Source organism: Thunnus thynnus, chromosome 11 (genome assembly GCF_963924715.1).
Source record: "Thunnus thynnus chromosome 11, fThuThy2.1, whole genome shotgun sequence".
Taxonomy (NCBI): Eukaryota; Metazoa; Chordata; class Actinopteri; order Scombriformes; family Scombridae; genus Thunnus; species Thunnus thynnus.
Genome location: NC_089527.1, coordinates 28328570 through 28353146, shown reverse-complemented (window position 1 = coordinate 28353146; position 24577 = coordinate 28328570). Strand labels below are relative to the sequence as shown.

At 39.0% G+C, this 24577-nt stretch overlaps 1 long non-coding RNA gene across 1 annotated transcript; it reads right to left on the bottom strand.

Annotated features, from left to right (window-relative positions):
* Positions 1–9914: 9914 nt before the first annotated feature.
* On the bottom strand, positions 9915–13227 carry LOC137193088 (uncharacterized). The gene is made up of 3 exons (XR_010930678.1): positions 12711–13227; positions 10418–12289; positions 9915–10316 (listed from the first exon to the last, which is right to left on the bottom strand). It is a non-coding gene; the product is annotated as an uncharacterized lncRNA (long non-coding RNA).
* Positions 13228–24577: the final 11350 nt, after the last annotated feature.

Here is a 24577-nt window from a genome sequence, read left to right as displayed (position 1 = left end):
TGTTTTTTTGAGCCAATATAGCTAATTTTCAAATTATGAGTGTAGGCAGTATTTCTCACTTACATTAGTGAATTGTAAATGTCCATCATTCAGTTGTTCGTTGTCAAATGGGAGTACTCACTTCATTGTGTGTTATGACTCTTTGAACAAATTAATTTTACAACATTTTGGGCCCTATCTTACACCCGGTACAAAGTCTTTGCTAGTTTAAGCACCCACGTAGTTTAAATAGCACTACCACTTGTGCCCATCTCAGTGCCCATGGGCGTGTTGGTCTTAAAATGAGGTGTGGTCGGGCGCATTGTTGGTGCATTGCTATATTGAGGCAGCGGAAATCGATTTCGTTATTGAGCAACAAAAACCTGGTCTGAGGTTGATGGTACAGTATTTCACTGTTATTTTTAAGGCGCATTATCAAGACAGTAATATGCCTACATAGGCAGGTGAACAACGCGCATACACACACAGACACACAGCAGCACACAAACATGCAAAGATCACAGAAAGGATTATATTGTGAAAGAATATTGTTGTGTACATTAACATATTTTAAAAAATACATGTCATAATGTTTAGTCCTAATATTTATCAGAATTAATTAATTGCAGTAATGACGGACGAAATTGTCTAATTATTTGACCATATCGTGGCAATACACAGAGGTATTTAAACAAACCTGTCAGGTTGACGGTGTGTGTCAGACCCAGCAAACGGATTTCAACAACGAATCAGACATGGATTTCCTGCCCATCAATACATGAGGACATGAGGAACACATGGGGAAATAAATTAAGTGAAAACAATGATTAATCTAAAGAAGGAAAGAATGGTGCACAGCTCTTAGCTGCTGCCAGCAGCAGGATCAGCACCTCGGAGAGCTGATCAAGTCCTGACAACTGTGTATGATGATTTTTTATATGATTAAAATTAATGTTTTAATTTTTGGACAATATTTAACAAATAATCTTTAACATTTTTGAGATTACAGTGATCAGGTTTCCATACTTTCAGCAATTAAAACCTTCAGACCGTGCGCTTAGATCGTTAAAATAGGGTCCTGAGTGTTTTTGCATAGATTTAATGATATTTTCTTTACTTGACTTAACAAGCAAACAATAACCACTTAGAGTAACTTACAATCACATTTTAATGCATCATAACAGTGATTATTGAGACATTATAATCATTTTATAATGCATTACAACTATGAGAATTATAATACACTGTGATCACTATGAAAAAAAAGGTCAGTGAGTGATCAGCAATTATGAAGTATTATGATACTTGGCCTTATAAGTCATTATAGAATACATCATAATGTGTTATGATTATTCTTATAAAGCATTATGAATATTTATGAGTGCTTAGAACTATAATTATACAATGCTATAAGCAGATCACACTGCATTACAAGTATGTTTATAATGTATTATAATCATAGGCGTCATAGCAAGTGTTACCACATTTTGCATTGTAACATGCTAAACTTACTGTAGCGTGTTACAAAAGTCACATTTAGCATGTTAGCATGATATTATTGGTTAGAATGCTAACATGCTAAATGTTGACGGTGTTTGGAATTTCCTGATGACAAAAATTTTAAAATGTTTGAAGATGAGTAAATACAAGAACGAATCCACAAAGTTTTTTACAGTTACAATCAACAAGTTACAACATTGATTGTTGATTGAAGATCATTTGTATAATTAAAAGATTAGACAGATTCCCACATCATCTTCTATTTTCAGCATAGTGTTCTCTGTAGGTGCTCTTCTACAATGTGTGTGCAGTACTGTATAGCCACAGATGTCACTCACTCTGTACAGACAAACTCTGAAGCTTTTCCATCTCTTTAGTTATTTCAGTGAGGTTGGCAAGCAGCAGGTCTCTCTCTTCAGACACGGAAGAAAGCTTGTTATTACTGTCCTGGAGACGCTCAATCAGGTTGTTTATGATAACGGAGTCTGAAATCAAAAGACATGTCACATTTATGTATATGTAGTCACTTATCTCAAATACCATTTTAAAACTTTTAAAATGAACATTTTCAGTAATTACAGCTTCCAGTATCATTTTAAAGCAAATAGCTGTCAGGAGTAGTGGAGCAGGTGGACCCAAATGCAGGACAAAACAGCCAGACCGAACTGAAAGAAGTCTCTTTAAGAAGGATACAGGTGTGCAGGCACAGCAAAATGGAACAAAACAAAACCAGACTGAACAGAGCAGAACTTTACAGAACAAAGGATCCAACAAGACTGAACTGAAACACAGGACTGAAATACTAACTGAAATAACGAGGAGATGAGGTGCAGATGGGCAGATGGGTGAGGGGAATGAGGAGATGAAACAGAAGAACGGAAAAGAAGCTGATAGGCTGGGAAAACACTGGGAAAAGGACAGGACTAATGAAGATGATGCAGGCAGGTGAGGAGGGAAGAGTGGAGGGAAAAGCAGGCTGAGAATACAGGAGGAAACACACAGGGCAAACTCAAGCTGGTAGCTCCCATGGATGTATAAAGAGATCTGGATACAGGAACAGTGCTGGGCAGTACTGTATAGCCACAGATGTCACTCACTGTGTACAGACAAACTCTGAAGCTTTTCCATCTCTTTAGTTATTTCAGTGAGGTTGGCAAACAGCAGGTCTCTCTCTTCAGACATGGGAGAAAGGTTGTTATTACTGTCCTGGAGATGCTCAGTCAGGTTGTTTATGATATCTTCAGCTGAACTGCGCACACTGTGGTCTGAAATAAATCAAAAGACAGGTCAAATTTATGTTTATTCAGTCACTTATCTCAAATACCATTTTAAAACTTTTAAAATGTACATTTTTAGTAATTACAGCTTCCAGTATCATTTTAACGCAAATAGCTGTCAGGAGTAACGGAGCAGGTGGACCCAAATGCAGGACAAAACAGCCAGAATACACTGAAAGAAGTCTCTTTAATACAGCAGAACAAAACCAGACTGAACAGAGCAGAACTTAACAGAACAAAGGATCCAACAAGACTGAACTGAAACACAGGACTGAAATACTAACTGAAATAATGAGGAGATGAGGTGCAGGTGGGCAGATGGGCAGAGAAACTCGAGTGAGGGGACTGAGGAGATGAAACAGAAGAACGTAAAAGAAGCTGATAGGCTGGGAAAATTCTGGGAAAAGGGCAGGACTAATGAAGATGATTCAGGCAGGTGAGGAGGGAAGAGTGGAGGGAAAAGCAGGCTGAGAACACAGGAGGAAACACACAGGGCAAACTCAAGCTGGTAGCTCCCATGGATGTATAAAGAGATCTGGATACAGGAAGAGTGCTGGGCTTTGAAGTAAATTTGACATAGTGGCCAAACCGGGTAACTGCAACATCACATGATGCACACTGGCCCAAAAAGATTTTTTCCATCGACTAACATTGTGAGAGAGACGTTTGTAAATCAGTGGATACATTTTTTGAGCGTCACAACCCCTGTGAAATGACTGGTTTCACTCTCATAATTTGATCCGTTCGGTCCAATCACATTTTGAAAGTCTAGAAGAGCTACACGATTGAATTATTTTATCCCCATTCAAGTTAGCCAGAGGGCTAAACCAGAAGTAGCCGGCCCGGCCGGCCTAAGTCACTAGTGCGCTTGCTCTATGGGCCACACAGGTGGCTTCATGCACCACTGAGCAGTGGTGAGGACAAGCCTCCTTGAACGCCCCTAGGGGGTCTTACCTCTTTCCTTTCCTCATGGAAAGCTTCATTTAAAGGCTCTTGTTGGCTTTGACCTGATTCAAAAGAATGTTGTAGTTCTCCTTTAACATCTACCAATTCTTCCTCTTTGGTTTCAGGTTGCTGATGGGACACCTTAGCTCTGTCCCTGGCTATCTGTAGTTGCTATTGTATGTCTCGTATGTACTTTTGGTCAGCTTCTCTAAATTTGGCATAGACTCCGACCTTAGCTTTCAGTTCTTTTATTTCCTCTACTGCCCACTTAAGGAGGTTATCAGGCCTGTCAAGTCGATCTATTGTTGTGGCGAGCTCATGATTACATTCTTGGAGGGATTGTTCTAGCCTTTCGCTCTTTCCCTTCAACTCAGCTTTCCCTTCTTCTTCTGGAGGCTCACTAGCACCCTCAACATTGAGCCTGCAGCGCTTCTGCTCTGGCTAAAGCCTGTTCAAGTTGCTGTCAAAGGGTTTTGTCCCCTTCCTGTAGTCGTGCAGCTTCTCTTTCATCTGAGTTGCAAAGCCAGGCACCAACTCTTCAGTCATATACCCCAACACTGAGTCCAGGTTCTCAAAGAGGTCTCTTCAACTTTAGGATTCAGATGTGGCTGGACTCGCCATGTCTGATTTAGTATGATTAGGCTTATAGGTAGTTTGGTTAAGGCAGACAACGAAGTTATTGAAGCTACCACCTAGCTTTGACTTTAACATCCAATTATTAGCTTGTTTAAAATCTAACACAACATGTCCTGACAGAAGCAGCTGAGTCTGGAGATGGAAGTAGCTGTGTCAGGGAGGAGGAGAGACCCAGCTTGAAGATAAGTGGAGTGGGAGAGGCTAGCTGTGCTGGAGAGGAAAGGAAAGAAGACACAGCAGCCGCCCTGGAGTCAGAGCAGCAGGCGGATGACGCGAGCACAAGTGAAATAGCATCAGAGACTAATTATAGTGATCCTTGGTTTATTCTTTATACTCTTCATTTAAATGAGTTGGGCAAAATCTGGGCAAATAGACATGGGGCTGCTTTGACCAGCATGATGAAGTGAAATAAAATGATAATTGTTCACATAGCACTGATGGTTAAAATTTATAATGATATAACCGAAAAAATAAAATCCGCATTTTGTGGATTGCAAAAGATCATTATGATAATTGCCAATTAATGGAAAGTAGAATTGAAAAGGCAATTTTATTGTTCCCAGTATTTCTTTTTGCATGTGAAAACAGCTGCATCTAAATAAAAAGAACTAAATGTAAAAAATAATAATAATCAAAGAAAAGAAAACAAGATAATACAATCTACAGTATAGTAATGATGTTTTTAATTTTAGTTTTATTTATATGCGTTACAGTAGGATTTGTAACTGCAAGTGTGGATAGTGTGTGGGTGATTGTGATTTTAAGTCAAATGGTGCATCATGTTGACCATCTTATTTTCAATATCCAGAAATTCAACGTAAAGCCCTTATGTGTAGACTTTTATGCAGATATAGTATATTTCAAATGATGGCATACGCGGCTTTTTGTAGAAACATTAGACAGTCCGATGAAAATCTTCCTGGGTAAGAGTATGAGTTGAGGTTATCTCCTAGAAAACACTGCATCATGTCAGGGAGAGCCCTGCTTTTAAATTGGACAAAAAGGGTGAATGTGAATGTGATTAGCCACAACTGTCACCAGCCTCTGAAACCAACCTACCTATAATGTACATGATAGTTTATGATAATGGGTTCTTTCTACTCCCTCTGGCCATGAAAATACCAAGGTGAGTCAGCCTTGACTGCATTACCTTTTTCATGAAAATTGAGAATTCTGAAAATTTCACATGAAGAAATTCTGAAGCCTCTGCTTTTTAGTCATTTCATGAGGCAGGGCTTGACATTAACCTCCTGAGGCACTTGTCCATCGGACAAGTAAATTTACCTTTCACTTGTCCAGGCACAAAAGTCACCTGTCAATTTACTTTTTTCACTTTGTTTGCAAATGCAGAACGCAGAATTCAGATGAACAAACAGTTGACAGCAAACAGTGTCAACATATGAATAATTCAATTTATGAATTTTATTGAAGCCATTACTTCCCTCCTTGAAATGAAACAAGTGCACAAAAATTAGGTAAATAAACATCAACAATATTTATTTACCTAATTTTTAAATATTAACAATATTTATTTACAACACATAAATAAATGGAGGCTTTATGGATGGATAGATGGACCGATCAGTCTTGATCTTAAAAACAAATCTGGATTCTCACACGGTGTATATGGTCCTGAATACAGATCAGTTTTTGAAATATAACAAAATAACAAAACTGACTTATGGGGAATTAATTTGCTCAAACCTAAAGCCAAATCAAGACAACAGTTTGACTGATAGATGAATCAGTCTGATGAACAATGAATCAGCATTTTGTTGACTAATAACTGAAACTATCTGTTAGTTTTAGTGCTGTGTTTACAACAGTTACTGAGGTCAACAACCTTTTAACAGCTTAGGAAAACATCATGTTAATAGAGCTGTTGTGTGGTGTTAGTAACGTTACCTGTATTAAAGATCTGTGAGTCCTTTTATAGCAGGGTTTAATCTTGTACTTTGACTTTTGTTTGTTAGGATGTCCTTTAGTTTGGATAACAGATTGTGTTTTTAAAAATATTTACCAGAACAGTCATTCATCTAGATCATGGATCTCAATCTCGGGCTGATATTTTGTGGCCCCCACCTTGATATGAAAATTTAATGTTAGTGCGGCCAGCGAGTTTTATATGAATGGCACTTTACTGTGTTGTGTGTGGAAGGTCCCTTTATTGCACAAGCTGGAGCTGAACGAACCTGCCAATCACAGGGGTATATGGCTGTTTCACAACAACTATGCTATTTATACAGGAAGAATGTGCGCTGAGAATGTGAATAACCTCACGCTAGATTATGTCTTTATTTTGCTACACAGCTTTCAGTAAAATTCAAAGGTGAATTATTAAACCTTATTAAAGCATCATTCTGTTTATTTCAGCATCATCTCTCTGTTAACAATCACTTCATTTTGTTTTGAAGCACTTTGTAAAGTCCGTTTTAACACGAGCTCTATCAATAAATCATTTATCATTCTTCTGATGTTTAATAATGATGACTGACACTTTACAGTGGTGACGGTTTGCAGAAAAATGTGATGAATTAGGGATAAAGTCGTTTCAAATATCCACAGCAGCCGTGTGTAATGATTAGCTGTTGGAGAGCCTGTGCATAATTCTCACTGAGGTCTGATGAGCAGAATGGACACAACTGTTGACGTACAAACGGAGGTTTAAAGACCTTTACATCCATTTTTGGCTCACTGTGACAGCAAATGAGGCTCGTTCATGTGATTCCACAGTGTGTGACATTAAAAAAACAGAACCAGGTGTATCTGCGTCTTTATAAGTCTGGCAGATAATAATGTCTGTGCATATTTCAGAAAATAAAAGCCAATGAATAACACCTCCATGGCTGCATCCCATGGTTTGCAGCCATAGAGGTGCAAACCATGGGATAATGGTGTCCCACTGTCCCGGCTTCATGTTCTCCACGTTTGCTCTGCAATGATGTGACATTCACGGACAAATTATTCGAAAAAATCTTTTGAGTGAATGGAATGTACTGAATCATTTGCAGAAAGAGATATATTCCTCAAAACATTTTACTCCATAGTAAATGCCTTGCACAATAAACATTAGGATATTTCTTTGTGATGCCATTTGTTTCACTTGTTTCTATGACGACGTTTACAACAACAAAAGCACGGCGGGTAATGAACAACCCGGTAGTCATCGCCTTTTTTGTGGAATACGTGATGCGGCCCAGCCTCACCCAGACTCTGCCTCCAGCGACCCCCAGGTAATTTGAGTTTGAGACCCCTGATCTAGACCTTACTAGTTTTTTCTGCCTCCTGCTTTGAATGTGTTCAAGTCTCTCCATCACCTGACGCCTGGGCTGCTTTTTTGTTTCTCTTTCTTTCTCTCTCCTTTTTCTACTACTTTACATCTTGAAACAGTTGCACCTTCTTCCTTCTTGAATCAGTTCTTTATTTTCTCCTCATTTTTCTTTCAACACCTTTAACTTTACATCCTGCTTCCTCAATTCTGTCTCCTCTCTCCTGATTCCTTCACTCACTCACACAAATATAAAAAACTTCCTTTTAAAAATCTGACAGAGCATGAAGCACAACTTTAACTGGTGTGGTGTTAATTACAGTAATTGTAGACAAACTACACACGGTGGGAATGCATAAGCAGTCAAGTTCTCCAAACTATCAAGCTAACGTTACATTAACATTACTGTAACCCCAGGATTCCACCGGGTGCATGTGCGCCACGTTCCAGCTCCGACACGGTTTTGCTCCATTCTCTGCACAGCGCCCTATTCCACCGGGAGCGTGTCAGAAGCGGAGCGTCTTCGCTGTGGGGAAGCCTTCCACTGTTAAAAGTCAGTTGCACTCCTACTACAGTAATTACAGCAGCTTAGTCAAAGCTGATAAAGTCCCTTAAGGCTACCGTAATTACTGCAGTAGCAGGGCAACTAAACTGCCCAATTTTGTTAACTTGCTCAGCTTTCGTTGATTTGGTCATTTTCCTTGATTTTTGTGCTTCTGCTATGGTTAAGTAGGCTATGTAGTTAAATGGTTTCTTTATTCATCTGTTTTAATTGCGTTTATTGTTGATATACGACCAGGAGTCTGCACGGGGTGTTTTATTTTGAAAACTGACCGGATGCTGAATGCTGTTTCTGTGTCTGACTTCCTGCCCAGCTCGATCTGCTCTGTGCTGCTTGACGCGGCCTCCGTAAAGTATAGATGAGACACCTATCTTCAGTGCAGCAGAGCGGAGAGCCGCTTCTGAAATGCTTCTCTGCATCGGAGCCGGAACGCGGCGCACACATGCCTGGTGGAATTCAGGGGTAACGCCTGGAACACACTGGATGCGTGAACCTCAGCAGTGCGTGTGCGTTGCTGAACTGTTGCGTCTCTCACTCTTGCAGCGTCCACACTGGAAGCGTGTCTGCTGCGGCGCTTCTGCCACTGGCAGCCCTATCTTTCTCGTTTTCCCTGTCTATTTCTGCTGAGAACCGCACGCATCACTCGGAGAAAATAGGCGAGACCTCAAATCTCTAGATGAAGCGACGCAGCAGCCTCATGCGTCTCACACGGGCAGTGTGGCTGCTCTAACCTGTTAACATGGGCGCCGACACGAAAAGCAAGAAGTTCCGCGACGTACACGCGCTGTTCACGCATCTAGTGTGTCCCAGGAGTAAAGCAACACCAGATAAACTGGACAGTTAAAACAACATTAATGTCAATTTAAAAAACTTCTGTTTCATTGAAGAGCTTTTCTAACTACTTACTTTGTTGTCTTTTGTCTGACATTATTATTTGATGCCGCACATGTTAATGTCATATATGATCTTCTGAACTCTGATTCATTCGTCTGTCTCATGAAAGTGGCTCCAGTCTGCCTGCTAGCTTCAACGCGGAGGGTTCGTTTGTTTTGAACACCTGCGTAGCAGGAGCTCATGGTGCTTTGTTGGTCAATGTTAACAGTAACAAGCTGCAGTAGGAAGCCAGTCTGAGCTAACAGTTGTAAAGTCATTAAAGTTTGCATAAATGCTATTTCTGAATTTGAGAGGTGGCTAAACGGCATTTACGCGCGCTCAGCTGTGAGTATACGTTACATTTGTTTATATTTGTTTCTTTCGGGAGGTGCGGGGGATAAGGCAATGGTAGTGGAAACACTGCACATAACATGGAGACACATTTTTTAAATGACTTTAACTTGTCCAGTGGAGCAACTAAATTTCTCTTCCACTCAACTCACTTGTCCCTGACAAGCCTGTCAACCCTGAATGAGGCATGTCTTTGAAATGTCATGACATGTCTGTGAAACAGCAAATACCTTACAAATTCACATCATGTAATATGACACAATATCAACACAAGTCAAATTGTTTCCTAATTTTGCCCCATGACGACAGCTGACGCTGATGATTTTAAATTAGTCTATTAAATATCTCTCTCTCTATCTCTGGTGCAACTCTGACACACAGTAGGTCATTTTCTATTATTACCACAGTACTATGGAGCATTCATTCATTCATTAGTTTGCCAACAAACTTATTAAACAAACAAATAAACAAATTTATGGTAATGTACATTTACAGTGAACAATGACAAAATACAAATTGTACAATCACTCAATTCACATCTTGGAGAGAAAAGAATTGTTCCTTCTCTCCAAGATGTGAATTGTTGTTAAAATATTTGAAAAAAAGTCACATTCCTCAGGAAAATCTTTTTATCTCATCTATTTAAAAATGTGTATATTGTAGTCAATGTTGTATTTTTATGACACCTTAACAAATTTAAACAGTAATTAAGACCAACGCAAACCAGAACAAAGTCAGGACATCATCTTTCAGAGTAGAATAATCAGCTCCTATAATCATGAGTTCAGTCTGACTTAAACTTCTGAATGTTAACCAGACTCACAGTAGACTCTGAGGCCGATGAGTCCAGCCAGCAGGAAAACACTCAGCAGCCCCAGAAAGACAAGAACAGCTCCATGAAATCTCCTCTCTGAAGTCTTCGGACCTGAACAGAGAAAAGACCAGTGAATCCAATCAATCATACAATTAAAACATACTATTCACAGCTCAGTCTGTCAGCCTCTCTGTCTGACTGAATATTCTTACCTGTCTGAATTGTTGAATGTTTGGTATCAACATAGATTTCTTCCATTGTTGAAAAGCAACTACGATATTTTCTAAAAGGACAGCTGTGTAGCACTGGCTGCTGTACATGTACTGCAGAAGATGACACTGTCTCTCTGTCAGTGTTTGGCTGGACCAGCCACAGACCAGCCCTATATAACCACGGTTGAGTGAGTGAGTGAGTGAGTGAGTGAGTGAGTGAGTGATGAAGTTACACCACTGGTCGGCCGACTGAGTGTCAGAGTTTCCTCATTGGCTGATGATGGAATCAGAGGACAGCAGTAGTGTGATGCAGAGTGACTGTGTTTCCTGCTCTGAGTTCTGATGCTCTCAGCTCCGATGTTAAATACAGTGAAGTTGACTAAACTGACGTGTACTAATTCCTCTGTGTCTCCTCCTCTACCGTCCAGTGTGAGTGACTCTCCAGCTGACAGCGCTGTCAGCAGCCGGCAGGAGAGGCTAAAACCAGGGCACAAACTTTTTATTTCTCCGATGTTTTCTCATCACAAATGATGAACAACAGCATTAAAACACAAGTCTTGCAGGTAAAACGTGAGACTCAGAAACAACAGGAACTTCGGTCAGGTAGAACACTATCTGCACAAACACACACATCTGTCAACCGCAAGGCCAAAAGCCAAAACTTTCCACACACTGAGGGAGAGATTGCTACAGATGTTTTAAATGAATCAATTCCTTTTTAATGTTACATTATATGGTTATATTTTTTATGATATTTCAAAAATGATAATACAAGAATTTTATACAGACATGTTTGATGCCTTCTTTTCTAGCATATTCATTTACTCATTAAAGTATGTCTTAATGGTTTTAGGTTGTTATAAAAGTTATGAATGCACTGTGTATGTGTGTTACTATTTTACATAGATCATGATGAATTGTTCCTGTATTGTACTGCAACATCAGCAGACTCATCAGATAAGGTTGAAGGAAGTTCAGTATTATTTTTGTAAAGAGGAAGATGTAGAAAATAAAATTCGTTGGAGACAGGGTGAGACAAGTTATCTTTTCTTTGTTATCTCATCCTGAAACGCTCATTCTTGTGCAAGAAAATAAATTCTACTGAATTTTGATACTTCAGTTCCAGTCTCTATTGTTTAATGGTCATTACGAAGAAATTCTTTTAACATTTTGGCACTCAGTGTTAGGTCCTCAAAAGGCAATGGACCTGAGAAAGGCCTTACAAGAACACAATTTCACTGATCAGACCAGTTGCTCAGGTGAACTCCATACAAACTGGTTGGCTGTTAAGGGGAAAACAAGGAAATTAAATAGCCTTACCACATACAAAAAAAGAGAAAAAAAGAAAAGAGAAAAAAAAGAGGCCTCTACAATGGGTAACTGTTGTAGCTGTAAAATACCACAAGCAGAGAAATATGGTAGAGACGCCAAACGCATGAAACTACTCCATCCTGATTATGTTAAATATCTCAAGATATGGCAGGAAAAGTATGACATTGTAGGAAAACTAGACGTAGAAGCTTGCGAAGAATTAGTAAAGGCAATTTCAGAAGGAACGAAAGGGAAAAAGGGGAAGTCAAAGAAAGAAGGTCTGCTACAGGCCAAGTCATGGCTGACAGAAGCAAGAGCCAGATGAACTGGTTTTCAGAAAAGAAAGAAGAAAGGGTTGCTAGACAACAAGACTGGCAGAATGATGACAGCTACGTGCCATGTGGGTCCCGTCCGGATCCTCCGCCTTACCCCGAACCTTGACCACCTCCTCCTCCTCCACTGCTGACTGCTCCACCTCCTGCCTTCTCACCCCACAACCCCTTCACGAAGGTTGACATCACACCACGGAAAGGAGAGACGCATTCACAAGATCCTCAGTTTCTTCGGAGTACACGAAGTGGTACAGTATACAGCTACTTACATACTGTACACATGAATGAGAAACTGACATAGTCCATACAGTATGCAATTAAAAAATGATTGGATTTAGACCAGAAATCAGCCAATTTGTGGCCAAACATCTGATTGCCTGGAAAAATGCAGGGTTGCAGAGAACCATTGATTATGCAACCCATGCAGAAGAAATGATTGAAGCAAAGAAAAAGAAAAGAAAGGTTGTAGATACATTCTTGCATGATAATGATGACACTAGGATAGAAAAAAAACAAAACCCAAAACAAAAAAACCCCAAAACAACAACAACAAAAAAACATACTTCTATGCACTCTAATCATTGCCTTGTTGCACTGCCTGTTGGCATCTACATCCTATCGGGCCCAAACTTAAGCTTTATGGCACTTACTTGTGTTGTTGTCTCCTGACTAGATCCTTGCTTGTGTTGTATCAGTCTCATATGTACGTCGCTTTGGATAAAAGCATCTGCTAAATGAAAAATATAAATGTAATTGTGGCAAACCTTGACAGTATGCACAAGACTGCAGAGCTCCAAAGAAATTAGGAGGCGAGAGAGGAGGAGGACGGGGGAAAGGAGGGAGCGGAGGAGCGAAACCCAGACAAGAAGAACAGGAAAGAAACTACTCTGTATGACTGGCTCCGGAACACCGACACACACACACACACACTAGCAGATAGGGAGACAGAGGTAGATGAAATCCTATCATTACAAACAGCTGAAATTTTACTATCACAGGAAGGGACTAAACCATAGATAGTATTAAAGGTACGGGGTAAATCAATAACATTCTTATGTGATTCTGGAGCTTGCTGAACAGTTGTGCGACGTAATTAAACAGGGACAGATTTTACCCTAAAACCAAACGGCGGTTTAAGGGTTAGATCAGCCACAGGACATGTGACTATTGAACCATTAACTGAACTTCTAAAATAAAAAGATCCCAAAACAAACAAAAACATATATGCCTCAGTGGTAATATCACAAATGTGTCCCGTTAAGCTCTTAGGAAGAGATTTGATGACGAAATTAGGGATAGCTGGAGTACCAGATCAAAATGGCTCTGGTACTAAAGCCTGCCAAGTTAACCTAAAAACAACCGACAGTGATGAAGAGGACGACACAGAAACATTTGTGTGCGAAGGACTGACGTTAAATTACTGGTACAGTTTGGATTTAGTTCAAACTGGGCCAGGAAGTATAACTCAGGAGCTAATGAAATTGGTAAAAGACCGCATTCCTCCAGCTGAAATAAAAAATATTGAAGCGCACACACCCGAAGAGTTACATTGCACAATGTACTTTCCACATCAAAATGAACAAGACAGAGAATATCATGAAAAGTTCTTTAAAGAATCCAGCTGCAAAATGACTATCACCAAACTGTATTGGGACCAAAAAGGAAACTGTGCTTGCGCGGTGAGCCTCCGAAAAGCAAAGGCAAAACTATTGAGGAAGCCTGACACCGCACATTTCCTGTTTACAAACCCAAGAGATGCAGTGGAAAGATTTAGGCGAGTTTGTTTCAAAAATAGAGAGATCAAACTGTGAGTGGCAGGAGGTGAGAGAGAGAGTGTTATTTGCACCCAAATTAAATGTGTACTGTACCCACCTGAACTGGGTAACACAAACGGTACAAGCGGTTCACCTCAGTGGAGAAACCAGCCTAGACTTTACCACTGCCTGATTCAATCTAACTGACTGTAACGACTCAGAACCTCAGAACCCAAAAGCACATCCTCAGAGACAGGAGCAGAGTCCAATATTCTTTAATCAGTCCAAAAAAAAAAAACCAAGCAGGGGTCACAAACCAGGCAGACAGGCAGATCAGGCAGACAACTCAAAAGGACTAGGCAAATCTCAAGACCGGGAAACAGGCAGGATCTCAGGTAACAGGCGAGCGAACAGGTAGATATAGAAATGCTGGAAAGCTAGGCAAACAATCTGGCAAGGAGCATGTGAATATGGACCAGTATATATAAGGAATGACTGATGAGCCTAATGGAATCCAGGTGAGGAGATGGGTGTGGAAACTCAGGTGAGGGGAATGAGGTGATTGCAGGGCAGATGGGTGTGGCAGGATCTGCAATGACAGGAGAGTTAGAGATCAGGCAGGTGAACAACATGAAAAATAGTCACTAAGATGGTGAACCCATGACACTGACAAAGAAGAGTTAGACCTAAACAGTGTACCTCAAAAGTTGTGGTCCAAAGGATCAGCTGATGTAGGACTTATTAAAGGAATACAACCAGTTAAAAAAACTCCAAAAGGCTCTTACAGGCCATATCAGAGACAGTATCCACTTAAACTAGAGGCGGAAGAGGGGATTGCACCGATAATACAAGATCTACAAAGTGTAGGAGTTATCAGGGAGTGCCCAGATGCAGCATGCAATAGCCCCCTGTTCCCCGTAAAAAAGGCAGCCCCATCAACAGGATGGAGGATGGTAAAGGATTTACAGGCAGTAAATAAAGCAGTAATACCACGTGCTCCCCTCGTTCCAGACCCACACACGCTGTTAAATGAATGTAATCCATAAGCTAAATACTTAACAGTGATAGATTTAGCTAATGCATTTTTCTCTGTTCTGCTCCATAAGGAAGATCAATTTTGGTTTGCATTTCAATACAGGGGTAAAAAGTATACATTCACAAGACTCCCACAAGGACATTGTGAAAGCCCGACGATCTTTTCAATGGCAATGTCATCCAACTTAGCACAATTCACTTCCCTAAGGGGGAGCCAACTGTTATTATATGTTGATGACATTTTACTCGCGTCAGGAAATGAACAGGATTGTAAAATTGATACTATTGCGCTATTAAAATATTTGGCAGAACAGGGCCATAAAGTAAGCAAGAACAAATTACAATAATGGAAAAAGACAGTGAAATATTTAGGTTTTAATATCTTTTTTGAAAGCAAACACCTAGATGAAAATAGGAAAACAGCAATATTACAAGCACCCAAACCGCAGACAAAAAGACAAATTATGTAATTTCTAGGGATGACTAACTTCTGAAGAGCGTGGATTGCAAACTATGCTGAAGTAACACACCAACTTCAAATGCTTATCTATGACCCATGGCCGCCAATGATGTTATCACGGACTCCAGAGGGAGAACATGCATTTTTGCAAATAAAACAACTGTTTGTGAGTTCAGCAATACTGGCACTTCAAGATTATAGGAAAGTTTTTGTACAAACATGTGATGCTAGAGGTGGGTTTATAACCAGTGTGTTAACCCAGCCATTAAGAGGGAAACTTAGACCTGTGGCATATTATTCATCTAAACTAGATCCAATAGCTAGAGCGATGCTGCAGTGTTTGCAAGCTGTACAAGCAGCAGCCCTAGCAATACAAAGTTCAGCCACAATCATCTTATTTCATCCATTAACACTGAAAGTGTCACACGCTGTAGCTCGACATCTTAACTGCATGACCATTCTACTCTCTCAGCCTCACCTAACTATTGACAGGTGTACAACTCTAAATTCGGCAACACTACTTCCAAACGAAACAGAAGGCACCAAACATGATTGTGTGGCTGAAGCAACGAAAAAAGTATTACCTAGAGCAGATCTAACTGATGTGGCGTTACAAAACCCAGACGTAGTGATGTTTGTAGATGGCTCATGCAAAAAGAATCCGGACGGAACAAATAGTAGTGGTTATGCAGTGGTAACTATAGACAAAGTACTGTGATCAAAAGCACTTGCACCCCATTTCTCAGCTCAAGCAGCAGAGCTGATTGCACTAACTGAAGCATGCAAGTTAGGAGCAGGAAAGAGAGTAACTGTCTATACTGATAGTGCATATGCTCTTAACACCTTACATATTTTCGCACAACAGTGGAAAAATAGGTATGATTACGTCCACTGGAAAGCCAATTTTACACACTGATTTGATTTCAGCCTTATTAGAGGCTGTACAATTGCCACTGCAGATAGAAGTATGTAAGTGTGCTGCTCACACTTCAGGAGATGACTTAATCTCACAGGAAGGCGGATGAGGAAGCGAAAGCAGCTGCTGCTAGACAAGAAAACCAAGACATATACACAGCTGAGCAAATTTCACACATTGATCATGACATTTTAAAAGACATAAAACATAGCTCACCTGACTCAAAGAGACAGTTTTGGGCAAAGAAAGGGGTGAAATTATCTGAATATGAATTATGGAAATGACTAGTGGGAAAGTACATTCTTCCAAAGAATTTATTTCGATTTGCAGCAGTATTGATGAATGGGTTGATCCATACATCAACTGGAGGTATGTATGAACTAATAAACAAAATATATACAACCTATGGATTCCAAAATTATGCAAAAATTTTTTGTGCATCATGTGTAGTGTGTGGAAAACAGAATGTTCAAGGTAAATTGAAACCAAGATCAGGCAGGATACCCAATGCACAAATCCCATTTCACACAGTACGCATGGATTTCATTGAATTGAATAAATGTGAAAACAAAAAATACTGCTTAGTAATCATAGACTTATATTCAAAATTGATTGAAGTCATTTCAACAGTAAGAAGTGATGCAATAACAGTAGTGAAAGCTCTAGTAACACATATTGCACCGAGATTTGGGTTTCTAGAAATTATATATAGTGATAATGGACCTCATTTCAGAAATGATGTAATTGCTAAACTAAGTGAAATATTTTCCATGAAAATGAAATATCATTGTTCTTATCATCCACAGTCAGCAGGATTAGTGGAAAGAGCAAATGGTACAATCAAGGCTAAACTCAGGAAAGCCATGGAAGACACAGGGAAAGGACGGATAACCTGTTTGCCAGCAGTAATGTTAAGCCTTCACATACAGCCTAACAATACAGGACAATCACCTTTTGAAATCCTATATGGTAGACCCTACAGAGTACCTTTGATTAACTTAAAGGGAGATGACACAGAATTAACAGAAACGATTGTAGATTATATGAGCAGGATGTTGAAAAACAAAGAGACTATGTCTACAGTCCTCTCACCCACAGAGCCAGTCTCTGACCAAACGACACCTGTGAAGCCAGGAGACTGGGTTTTCACCAAAATGCTCAAAAGGAAGAACTGGAGCTCTCCAAGGTGGGAAGGCCCATTCCAAGTGCTACTCGCAACACCCACAGCAGTGCGCATAGCTGAGAGAATGACGTGGCTACACCTGACACACTGTAAACGAGCACCAATACCTACAGATAAGTAATAAACAATATAAACAAGTCAACGACAACTGCTGAAGATTACACATTTGTAGTGTTAAACCGTGTACCAGTTCATCAGACTCCAGGAGGAAGAGCTTTGCTCGCCTGGAGTAAGAAACAGCTATGGTTACAATGGATTTCTTTCACCACTAAGGGTTCCGGACTAGCAACTGATTGCATAGTTTGTGCAGCTGCAAGACCATCATTGGGAACAGTTCCTTTTCCACTTAATCCTCACAATGATCTTCAAGGATTCAAGTGTATGCTCAGTCTACATAAAACTGACTCTCCTAGAAATAACTGTACCACTCTCAAGTATCTGTTTCCAGCTGTCTCCACTAAGGTTATTCCACCATGGTTTATGCCATACAAGGGGAATTATATCTGCCTGTCCAGAACACGTGGATTGAATGGAGGACAAGAAATGGGAGATCTGACAGGTTGTGGCACTACAGTTGCAGTGAGTAAGAATCGCAATAGGATTACTGATGACTTGGTTACCAATCACGAATATGAATGTTCAGATACGTGGTGGTACTGCGGAGAATTCAGGTATCACAGATCCTTTCACTGGGTGGCTGGAGGACATGTTTAGGAAATGGGAAAACACCTTTAAAGCCATAATATTGTCTGTGGGAATCATGCTTGCCTTTCTAGTTACTTGTTGTTGCATTCCATGTCTGAGAGAATTAATGCAAAAATTGATTACTACTACACTAACGTGGCAACAGCTATTGTATCAGCCTGTCTCCACAGATAACGATTACGAGAGACATGTTGTGGTCGGAGGACATGTCGGGGTTAGACACGGAGATGAAGAGATCTACGGAGAGTATGTTCAGCTCGAAGCAAGAGAGGAGTCCATCTATGAACACATTGGAGATGTGACACTTGCTGGAGATGAGACACCTGTTTAGTCTTTATTCCACAGCATAATGACGAACTTATAGAAAATCTGAAGGGAAGTTATAGTGTTCTTATGTAATGTATGCTTAAGAGAAAAAGACTGACAGTATGTTGTATATACATTTATAGGTTTTCTATTTCTTTCACATATCAGGTAGAAGGACCTTAGGCAGGGGAAGGTCCACACATAGGGTCCAATGAGTCGATCAGCCTGACTGAGGACAAGTTTTGTTTTTTTGTTTTTTTTGGAATATATAAGAAATGTTCATATACAATGGCTATTGTCAGAATTGAAGTCTCTAAAATTGTGACATGTGATTAAGCATACAAATGTGATTGAAACACTTATTGACACTGATTAATGGCCGCTGGGGCAGCGGGGTTGTGAGGAGAATTTTTCCTGTCCGAAAGAAACACACGAAAATGAAAAGAATGATAAAGAACTGCCTGACAGGTTTTTTTTGCTTCCACATCTGTTGTCAAGAGAATCATGCAACTATGTAATCATTTATTATGTTAATCATTTGAATCATTCATATATACTCATTTGAATCATTTGTGGTTTTCTCGTTTGAATTAATTGTATTTTTCTTTTCCTCTACTTACAAGAAATTTTTATACTATTGTATTTTTGTATTTTTTAAGAGTACAAACAGGAAGGACATGTTATTAAAATTATGATTACACTGTGTATGTGTGTGTATTTTACATAGATCATGATGAATTGTTCCTGTCTTGTACTGCAACTCTGCAACATCAGCAGACTCATCAGCTAAGGTTAAAGGAAGTTCAGCATTATATTTGTAAAGAGGAAGATGTAGAAAATAAAATTCATTGGAGACAGTGCCCTGTCATTGTAACCCACATTGTGGTCGGAGGTGGGATTACATCTGTAGTGATAATGACTTGAAAAAGTTTAAGGGACTTAAGCTCTACTATTGTAGTTGTCACCAAAGCTCTGATTGTCGCACAGTCTTCTTCTCCCCATTTCGAATCTCAATCTCCTTTATCAGGCTGCTTCATCGCCCAGTAGTTAATGAGAATGAGAATCATGATTGTCAATCTTAACACAGTCATAAACACAGCTTCTGTAGTTTTTGGTTATGTGCCAACACACTGTGATTATTTTGAGACAATATAAGTTTGTAAAACTTTGTAACCTTCCATGCTGACACCCAGTGTTGTCCTGTGGACAATAACACAGCAGGAAAAAAGTCAAACACTTTTTTTTGGGGGGGGGGGTAACATTTGTCAGAAACAAAATTCTACTGTTCAATGTACGCTGAGAGTGTAAATAGGCAACCATTGGCCAAGTTCACCATAACAACTTTAAAAGGTCAATTAATATGTTGTGTTCTGTTTATTGTATTTTCTACTCTCCAAGTAGCCAAAAAACATAACAAAACAAACAATGAATGCAGCTTTAATGTAGAACTCATTTTTATACACTGTACACATAGGTTTATATCGGCATATGATGTTAGGGTGATTTTTCCAACAATACACACATTGTGTGTAAAACTGCTAACTGCTTTTTTCTGCTCACAATCAGCTTATTTGTGTCTGCTTAGATCTTTTTTTGTTTATAGTGCAATACAAGTGACCAACATGAAGACACACATGACAGCAGAAGACAAGGGGGAGAACTAGACTCAGGTAGGTGTAGGTAGGTGTGTGTGTGTGTGTGTGTGTGTTTGTGTGAGTGGGTGGGTTTTCTGTGTGAAAGATAAAAAGGGGAGAGAGAACAAAAAGAGAGCAAAAAGGAAGAGACCGTATTAACCCCAAGAAAGAAAGAGAAAAAGAAAAAAAATAACACAGCCACAATCTTAGAGGACAGGCACCATCTGGTGGATCTGGGGCAGGTCAGGTCAGGACAGAATTTTTGATGTATTTATTTATTTTCCCTTTCTTTGTCTCTTTTCTTTTCAATTTTGTTTGCTTGTTTTATTCTTTTTTTATTCTTAATTTTTTAGCTCTTTTCCGCTTCTCCTCTTCCCTGCTTTCTTTGTCTGTAGGCTGCCACCACTCCTGTAAGAGGTGGCTGGCCTGTTGTAGGTCAGATCCCCTTTAGATCAGCCCCACATCTACAGGAGGGGTCTGTTTAACTGGGTCTGAGGAGCAACTTTCTACTTGGAGAAGGGCTTAGTGGGGATCAGGTCCTCTGACTCCAAGCTGTCCCAAACCAGTCCAGTCCCCCAAGCACCCCCCAGTCACCAGGGCTCACTCCGAGGTGGTCCCATCATTCAGATATGGTTGGCTCAAACATAACGGAATAAAACATAAAAAAAGATAGATAAATGAGTATGCAAACAAGTTAATAAAAAATAAAATAAATAATAATGATAAATAAAAAATGATTTAACGCAAGAGAGTGAGAATAGAAAGAAAAGAGAAGAAGTAGGTGAATAGAGTAGGTTGTTGAGTGAGGAGGTTCAGTGTAATTGTTAATTGTATGTCTGTGTATGGTCTGAACCTGAAGGTGTCTGTGTATTCTCACACTTGTAAAACGGTAGAAATGAACAGAGTTCAGTAACTGAACTGAACTTAACAGACTGAAATCCGGCCTGTTACCAAATACTACATGTTTCTTAATTCTTAAAATGATATCAAAATTAATATTAATGCCAATAATAATAATATGTATAACATATATTATATAATAATATATAATAATAATAATAATAATAATAATAATAACCATCAAATTCTAAAAATAGCATAGATAAATAATGTTGTCGTCATCATCATCCCATTAATATGTATAATAATCATGACAATAATAATAACAGTATCATCATCTTTTCATCCTGATAATAATCTATGCAAAAATTGATAGACCATTATTACATAAATTATCCACAGTTATCAACATCATAATCATCATTCTATAAACATGTGTAATAATATTAATAATAGCTGTCTATATAATAATATTAATATACATCATCCTTCTCCTGATGTCAATAATGGCATGTGTAACAGCATTCATGATAACTATTTCTATAACAATGAGAATGATAAGTGAAAATGACAATGACAAGCATCATGATTGTTGTTGCATCATTGATAATAAATATGAAATAATATAGATAATAATGAATAATAATTATCATAGTGACAGATAATATAAAAATAATGATGTAGTAACACCTTTTATACTAAAGTAATAATAATACAAACAAACAAACCAATAAAACAAACAAAATAAGCAAACAAACAAAAACAACCTTGGAGTAGGTGTGAATAACATTTCTGCCTTACGCCTGAGTCAGTGGAGTTCCATCTGTCCATTTCCAGGTTCCCTCTTTTTCTCTGTCACTCAAACCAATCCAACTTTCTTGCTTTGTAATATTAGTGAGGAATTCCTGTTCAATGTGAAGGAAAGAAAAAAACACATGAGAAACCTAAATAAAGAGCAGCAAAGGAGGGAACCCTCTTCCAGGACATACATGTCTAATTACAGTCTAGGGTAGACAGTCAACATTATCAGCACACGCACACACACACACACACACACACACACACACACACACACACACATGCAGAATACCTGTTCTTCATAACTGTCTATGACCACCAGATCTGCTCCTCTGGCTCTGCAGTCTTTTCTGCCTTTTTCCAAGAACCAGATTTAGTGGAGATGAGATAACAAGTAAAACTGAACATACGTCATCCTGCGGGACAAGTTTTCTCTGTAAAACATGTTAAACAAGAGACATTAAAGAGTAGACACAGCTTATGTCCTTCTATTTGTCAATATCTGGTTTCAAAAACTGTTTTCAGTGCATGAACCCCTAATGTGCATAATTTATACAATGGAGGATGAATCCAAACAGCCTTAACCAAGAGCAGGATAAAATTGTGTCATCAAACCCAGACTAATGCTTCATCTAATGATTCCTCACAGTCTACAAGTACTGCCAGTACTACCACAAATTAGTAGTTACTTATTATTTCACATGACACCCATCAGAACAAGGAGGGCAGTATAAAAATAGTCTTAAGCAAAAATAGTGCAAAGAAGCTGCATTATGATGTGTCTCCACTTCCTACTTCTATGCAAAAGTGAAGCCAATATATCTCCTTTCAGGGAGCTGCCATCTTGCTTGTGTGAGGTCATTTGGAGCTCGAGTCTGTGTAGTAGAGTCAGGAGCAAGCATGGATGTATTATAAGAGCTACCAGACCAAAAATGGCACCCTTCCATGTTGTGCAGCCCACTGAATATAGACTTTACATTGTGACGATGTCACCAATTTTTATATGGCTTTCCTTGGCTCAAGTAAATTTTTACAAATGAAAAACCTCCATGGATCAAAAATTCATAATAGAAAGATACATAATTGATCTTGTTTGCAGTTCAAAGTGTCCTGCTAACAGTTTTACAGTTGCCTCTTTTACAATGGTGGTCTATGGGGAAAATACTTTTTAGGCTGCAGGGGATTTTTTTTGCTGCAATACCACGAGTGACCACTCAGTGTCAAATCGCTAAACACAAGGTTTCAAAACGGCAGTCCACAAACCAATCGGTGACGTCATGATGACTACATCCATGTTTTTTTACCGTCTATGGTTGGGAGGCGAGATGACAGCCCGTGGGACACGCCCACTCAGCTGTTCCACTGCCTGACAGAGGTTTGAGTGTGGCTGTCACAACCCCTTTTTATATAGTCAAATAACTAATTAAAAACAAACTTATCAGAAAAATGAGCACTTGGACAAACATCAGTGTTTATGTGCATTCACTTTTACATCAGTGATATTAATGGTTATTTTACGTGGTACTTTGTGCAAAACATCAGCATTAAATATGATATCAGCTGCATGTGTGTGAATGTTAAAAGTGTCCAGGCTAAGATCTTTTGTATATTTGGTTGAGAAGTAAAACTTTTCTAAAAGTCTACTGTAAATGTAACTAGTTTATTTATTAACATTAAAATCCCTCTCCAATCAAAAATGTGTTTTGCTTATTGTTGCTTCATTTGGATGTTTGTGCTTCTCACCTTAAATCTGAGTTAAAGGTGAGAAACCTGCCAGCATGATCTGTGACATCACAAGTAGTTTAGAAGCCAATCCTGGTCAAGTGTGCAGTTACCTGAGAGTGATGTGGAAACTTTTGTTTCAAGATCATTTTAGTGGCAATTTTCAGGGTTGAACAAAGTTGATTATGTGTGACACACATAACCTTTTGGGTAACACTTCTTTGACACCAATGTCTATAATGCATTATAAACATATTCATAATGCATTATACTCTGCTTATAGCACTGTATAATTATAGTTATAAGTACTCATAAATATTCATAATGCTTTATAACAATAATCATAACACAAAAAATAAGGTTAAGTATCATAATACTTCATAACTGGTCACATGCTGACATTTTTTGTGCAAGGGTCATAGTGTTTTAAATTCTCATAGTTGGAATACATTATAATCATCTTGTAATGCATTATAATGTGAGTATAAGCTACTCTAACTGGTCACTGAGTGCTTTAAGTGGAGTAATGAAATTCCCGAGGAATAGGTAGATATAATACATTACAAGCTGGTTGTAAGTCACTATAGGTGGTTGTTTGCTCTAAGTAAAGTGATTTTGGCACATTTTGCATTGTAACATGCTAAACTTACTGTAGCGTGTTACTAACGCATGGGTCTCAATCTCGGGCTGATATTTTGTGGCCCCCACCTTGATATGAAAGTTTAATGTTAGTGCGGCCCGCGAGTTTTATATGAATGGCACTTTACTGTGTGGTGTGTGGAAGGTCCCTTTATTGCACAAGCTGTAGCTGAACGAACCTGCCAATCACAGGGGTATATGGCTGTTTCACAACAACTATGCTATTTATACAGGAAGAATGTGCGCTGAGAACAGCTCTCAGTAAAATTCAAAGGTGAATTATTAAACCTTATTAAAGCATCATTCTGTTTATTTCAGCATCATCTCTCTGTTAACGATCACTTCATTTTGTTTTGAAGCACTTTGTAAAGTCCGTTTCAACAGGAGCTCTATCAATAAATCATTTATCATTCTTCTGATGTTTAATAATGATGACTGACACTTAACAGTGGTGACGGTTTGCAGAAAAATGTGATGAATTAGGGGTAAAGTCGTTTCAAATATCCACAGCAGCCGTGCGTAATG